This window comes from Malaclemys terrapin, chromosome 7 (genome assembly GCF_027887155.1).
Source record: "Malaclemys terrapin pileata isolate rMalTer1 chromosome 7, rMalTer1.hap1, whole genome shotgun sequence".
In the NCBI taxonomy this organism is placed as follows: domain Eukaryota; kingdom Metazoa; phylum Chordata; order Testudines; family Emydidae; genus Malaclemys; species Malaclemys terrapin.
The window spans coordinates 80,071,534-80,077,784 of record NC_071511.1 but is presented as its reverse complement, the minus strand read 5'-3'; positions in this window follow the sequence as shown (position 1 = coordinate 80,077,784).

Below are 6,251 nucleotides of genomic sequence, written 5' to 3'. Positions count from 1 at the left end.
AGTTGCATATATCCATTATGTGACCCACACTCCTTCCCTAATCACTCAGGGCAAGGTACCACTAGGGAAAACTCTCCAGCACTGGTGGACGACACACACACACACCTAGTGTAATGGACATATACAATATATCTTGAAGGACAACAGCGGCAAGAGTGACCATTTCTTTTTCTCCTAATGATATAAAATTTATATTTTTATATATATTTATATCTTTTATATATTTGTAGCAATTTATTTCTTAGAGTAAGGCCCCGATTCTGCACCTTCACTTATATATACACTTAGCTTTAATCATGTGAGCAATCTCATGGGATCTCATGCATAAGTGTCTGTAGAATCAAGGCCTTAATGTTGTAATCCGATTTCTAAGAATATTAATCCACAAGTATATGTGGATCATGTACAAACTAAACCTGAATTGAAATAGCCTCACATATCTTCTTGATATGAAACTCTCAAGACTGTCTTAAGGACCCACACATAATAACTATATGTATAGAGGAGGGAAAATCAATCTTTTGACTGTTATAGAAGCTTTTTAGCTATTTAGTTGGATAAGCTACACGTGTGGGTTATCCACAGTCCCTACTGACTAGACGTATTCATTCATTCCTGGCCTGATCCAAGGCCCATTGAAGTCAAAGGCAAGGCTCTCAAAGATTTCACTGGGTTTTGGATCAAGTACACAAATAGTGTTTACCATGATTTTGAAGGCTTGTCTTCATGTTTCTGTTTTTAAATTACTGCACTCACCTGTAATGTTATACAATATACGGTTGTACTACAGACTTGCTTTTTTTTTTAATTTTCAGAATTTCCAAGTTATTTATTAATGGCAACTCCTCCAGGAAAGCATTTCATATGAGTTCAATCGTATTGTATTTCTCCTCTTTAAATATTGCTGAGGCTGTTATTTTGATAAGCCATATGTTATGATTGTTGGAAGCCCATAAAAGATAGTGAAATACCTATATTTTATATTTCCGATGTAATATGTAGAATTCTATTTACTTTGTGTATCTTAAATTAGAAGGTGATGGGGAAGTTTTCAGAGTAGCTGTGTTTAGGCAAATTCTCTCAAATTGTTGGCGGTCAGTTAAGAAAGACTATTTGTAACTTTATCTGAATAATGTAGTATATGGCATTAGCAGGCTGAGGAAGAAGAAATTTGTTTGCAGTAAGAGGGAAAGGTTTTGTACATATGAGAGGAAGAGAACTTTTGGGGCTGGGGGCATTTTAAGGAAATTAATCCATTGGTTTATTTGTATAAGTTTTATAAAATATGTAGTATTGCTTGCAAGTTTGCACAAATGCTTGATAAATTTACATAAATAAATTGGTGTCATCTGGGAGATATCTCTCCTGAAAGTGCAGACTCAAAGGGATAAATTCGGTTTCATGTACCCATGTGCAGTGCCCACTGAAGTCAATATGAATTGCACTTGTATATCTGAGGGCAGGATTTGGCCCTAAAACGGTATGTAGTCATTTATTTATTTAGCTGTTGTTGGAAGCATTAGAGAGACAAGGTGGGTGAGGTAACATCTTTTATTGGACTAATTTCTGGTGGTGAGAGACAAGCTTTCAAGCTATACAGAGCTCTTCATCAGGTCTGGGAAAGGTACTCTGAGCATCACATTGTCCCTTCTCTCTCCCTTTTTTTCCTGTGTCTGCAGAGGTGTTAACAGGCCAATCCACTTTGAATGGTCCCTTAGAATATGTGGTATCTATTCTAAACAATCTGTTCCATCTTGTATGTAATTGTGACCCTCTGAATACTTTCCCCAGAACCTGAAGAAGAGCTCTGTGTAGCTTGAAAGCATGTCTCTCTCACCAACAGAAGTTGGACTAATTAAAGTTATTACCTCCCTGACTTTGTCTCTCTAATATCCTGGACTAACATGACTACAATAACACTGCATACAACATTGGAAGCATTGACAGTCTCCTCCAAAACAGACATCATGTCGCTCTCTTTGCCTTGACTAGCCAGGATGGACATAGCGCCAGTTCACAGCTTGTAGCCTGAAGCAGAGAAGACCTTGCATTTATTCCTTTAGGATATTGCTCTGAAATTATGAAGCAGAAGTGTTGTCTGCAAAGCAACATGAAAAATCCTCAAAGTGAGGAAAAACTTGACTGTAAATGAGTGGAGGTACCACAGATTAGCCAGGCTACATGCCACTCAGAACAGTTCTGCTTTGCGTGAAAAGCTATAACAGAACAAATCCAGAACATACGATTTTAAAAGCTATTTATTGGCCTGACCCAAAGCCCATTGAAGACTATGGCAATGTCCTAAAAACACAATTGCCCATTAGACTCAGAGGACTTCTTTAAAAATTTGGACCTAAAATCTACTTTTGTGAAATTAATTCTTAGCCTCCTTTCTGTCTTTTCAAACAGTGATTTAAGGTATTAGCGTGACAGGTTGGCTACCATTTAGAGTTATATTTTGGGACCTAGGCAACAAGTAGCATCAGAGAGGGCTAAGAAACACATAGCATGCAGTGAAATTGTAATGCACTGCTTTTGGGAATATGCATAAGAAATAAACACCTGAAGTTCCTTCTGCCATTGCTGCTTAAAATGAGAACTTAATTCATCAACAAAATTTCCATGATAGTCTGGAATTTGTTTGAGGGCCTGTTATATTCGCTTTTTGAAAGTTACTCCTCACACAAGTTGAGTATTGATTTCCATTTGTCAATTCTGTACAGCCCTTTCTACCTTTACATTCTAGTTTTATTAAAACAATATAAAGTATATGTTTTTACTAATTATTTTATACATCATTTAAGCCAATGTTGAAACTATGCCTGCTTCATGTAGATAACATCAAGAAAGATAAAATGAGTTTGCCAAACCACCAAATGCATTTAAAGATAATTGTTTGTTTATATCTCCCATCCCAGAGGGAAGAACCAGATTGCAAAACATTGAAGCTAAATAGAATGTGGCATTAGCAATGAAATGAGAATGGACATTTTGTTCACAACACCAGGTTCTATTTATAAGAGTCTATTGAATGTTTCATCCAGTAAAATCACTTCTGGAATAAAAAGAACTACTGCTTGTACACAAAACACTAAAATAGTCTACTCCAACCACTTCAGACAGGATCTCTGGAAATAATCAACATTAGGATGATGCAAGAAGAAATAGCAGCAACCATTTGGTGATGCAGAATAAAGGGACAGGATTTCGCTCAAGTAGACTCAAGGAGTTGACTATCATTGTAGTGCATTATTAGGGACAGCAGAAGTGGTAATTTGGTAGACATAGTTGATGTTATTATTGATGCCCATTCCCTTGAATATGAATATTTGAATATTTCCAGTAACTCTTCTGGAAACAAAAGACATGTATTTAGAGTGCCTCAAATAGCCTGAAATTCCCTGTATTGTTGAGATACTGAGGGGTCAAATGCCTTCCAGTGCTTTAAAACAGGCTATTTCTTCAACTGACAGGAGTACATCAAAATGGTAGTGGTGCTTCTCTGTACTACTATAATTAAGGATCTGTCAGGATTTCCATTAGAGTCTCCTATTTTCCTGCACTGAAATGTTACAAGGCTGTTAGAACATTTTGTTTTAAGATAAAAGCTGACCCATAAGGTCTAAATGAGTGCACGCTGTTTTGAGATTTCAACATCCATTGAATCATTTTAAAGTGATAGAAGATGTAGGACTTGAAGCAGCAATTTTCAAAAGGATCTAAAAGGAACTAAGCACCCAACTCTTATTCACTTTCCATTGGATTCAGCTGCCTAACTTGCTTAGGCCCATTTGAAGATACTAGCCTAATAGTTCTTGGCTTCAGATATTTGTATTTCTATTTTAATTTTAAAAAGAAAAAGCTTTTTAATTTTAAATGAATATTTTTACATTCCAAAATTGTAGAATAGGCAACCCCCCCCCACCTAAACAAGAAAAGGTTACATTAAATGTACTGCATATATAGATCCTCCCCCTATTTTTAAAATGTACCTATCATTATTATTATCTCTGCCATAAAATAATGGACATGATAGATACTTTGTAGCGTTGGTGAATTATGTTCAGCTGAAGATCAGACATTCACTTAAAAACATGTCTACAGAATTGCAAGGTATTTCCATGCAGGAGCCATTTTGGCCTACAGAGTAACGAATTAATAATATTCAGACTTGAAGATATCCTTTAGAGGTTTTTCATCTCCTTTTACAATGTCTTAATACCACTTCTTCCCGCAGCTTTTGTTTCTATAGAAGTTTTCTTCCTCAAAAAGAAATTAAATCTTTTCAGAAAAAGGCATTTTATTTTCATGTCATTTGTTTCAAATTCATTTGTACATCTTTGCAGGATTGGGGCCCAATTAACTTACACTTATGTAAACTGCCACTTAATATAATGCAGTGGTGTAGCTGTGGTGGTCTCAGGATATGAGAGAGACAAGGCAAATGAGGCAATAGCTTTTATTGGACTAACTTCTGTGTCTGAAAGAGTCAAGCTTTTGAGCTCCACAGAGCTCTTCTTCAGAGTTCTTCTCAAAAACTTGTCTCTCTCACCTACAGAGTTGGTCCAATAAAAGATATGACCTTATCCATCTTGTCTCATTTATGTAACAAGCAACTAACTAATGAACAGTGCCATCAGGGGGGATATTTTTCTTTTGTATTCATGCCTCTGCCTGCCATCATTGCAAAAAACATGCATTGTACTATTACATAGTTCATAAACACAATACCTGAGAAATATAGCTTTATTTTAGAATTTTTATATTCTACATTTTTTTTCTGGGGGTTACAGTATATTTCAACTTCTTTGCAACTGACTAGTTTGGCACTGATTCAGCAAATGGTGTCTTTAACAATTTAGGATTTAGGAAGTTAAAGAACATGCAACTTTTTTTTAAAGGATAACTTATAGTAAAGATTTCAAGTGATGATAAATAATAAAATAAGCCTCTCATGCATGAAATATGAATAGTTGTGCTAAACTTTGGTGACTTATCATCCAAAAAAAGTAGACAAGGTACTGAAAAATAAAAAGACTACTTTTACTTTTGACTAATAAAGAGTGGGCTAATGGGTTTTACTTAAATTCTTTCTAAACATCCCCTTTTATTATCTGCAGTAAAAGATCGGTAATTTTTTTCTAAGAAAGCTGATAATGTGGGAAGCAGTAGAAAAGTTTAAAGAATTTTTGGCTGCATGGATTGCAAAAGATGGTTCTCATCAGACAAAAAACAGCATGCAATACAATTAACAAATCATTTTTTTTACCAGCACATGACATCTAACATGACATAACGTTAAATTTGACAATGAGATATCTAAACATATATTAAAATGTCAACAATTTAAATACCTGATTTTTTTTTACACTGTGACTTTCAGTTGAAACAGTGTTATGAAAGTTCACACACGTGATAGTTCCATATACATTATCTTAAATAAAAGTGAGAACTCAATCGTTTCATTCTTCACTATGATACACTCTGGGAATTATTTACAATGAAAAATGTGACATTTGTTGTTTCCTGCATTTTAGCATATTAGTTATCGTCTACATCAAATATATTGCAAATCTAGAGTTTATTGCAGCAATAGTCATGGTGATATGTTTTCTTCTGCTTCTTCTCACTCAGTTATGCTTACAGTCATAATTATAAAAAACAAGTAACATTTTCTGCACATCTTTATATATGTACTTTAAAAACCAGCTTCCACAAAGACAATTTACGTCTGTTAAGAGCATTTAAAAAATAAATTAAACAGAGACTTGACTCGGCTATTTATTCTCTTCTCAAGAAAACAGTTCTTGCCAGTAATCTCAACAGGATGCTAATATTTATAAACTTGGCATAAGGATTAATGCTACCAAAAATATACACACAAAATTAATTCTGAAGAACATTATGATCAAGTAGAATCCTTTTAATTGGCACAAACCAGTGGAAGTAGAGACATTCCAGTTAAGGTTCCAATCCTGCAATCCTTTCTAACATCCGTACTCGTATGTATTTATTTGAAATCCATGGGAGTATTAGTGTGTGAAAGGAGTATTCATACAGATAAAAATTAGCAAGATTGGGTCCTCAATTATCATCCCAATTAAGAGGATCATGTAGTACACTGTGCTGGTAAATATTCATTAATTGCCTAAAAACACATATTACAGTGGAACATGCTGGCACATAGCGTAACTTATCTTTCCCTCTAGCTGCTGATCCACAGAGGGAAAGAAACTACTACTGCTACTTGG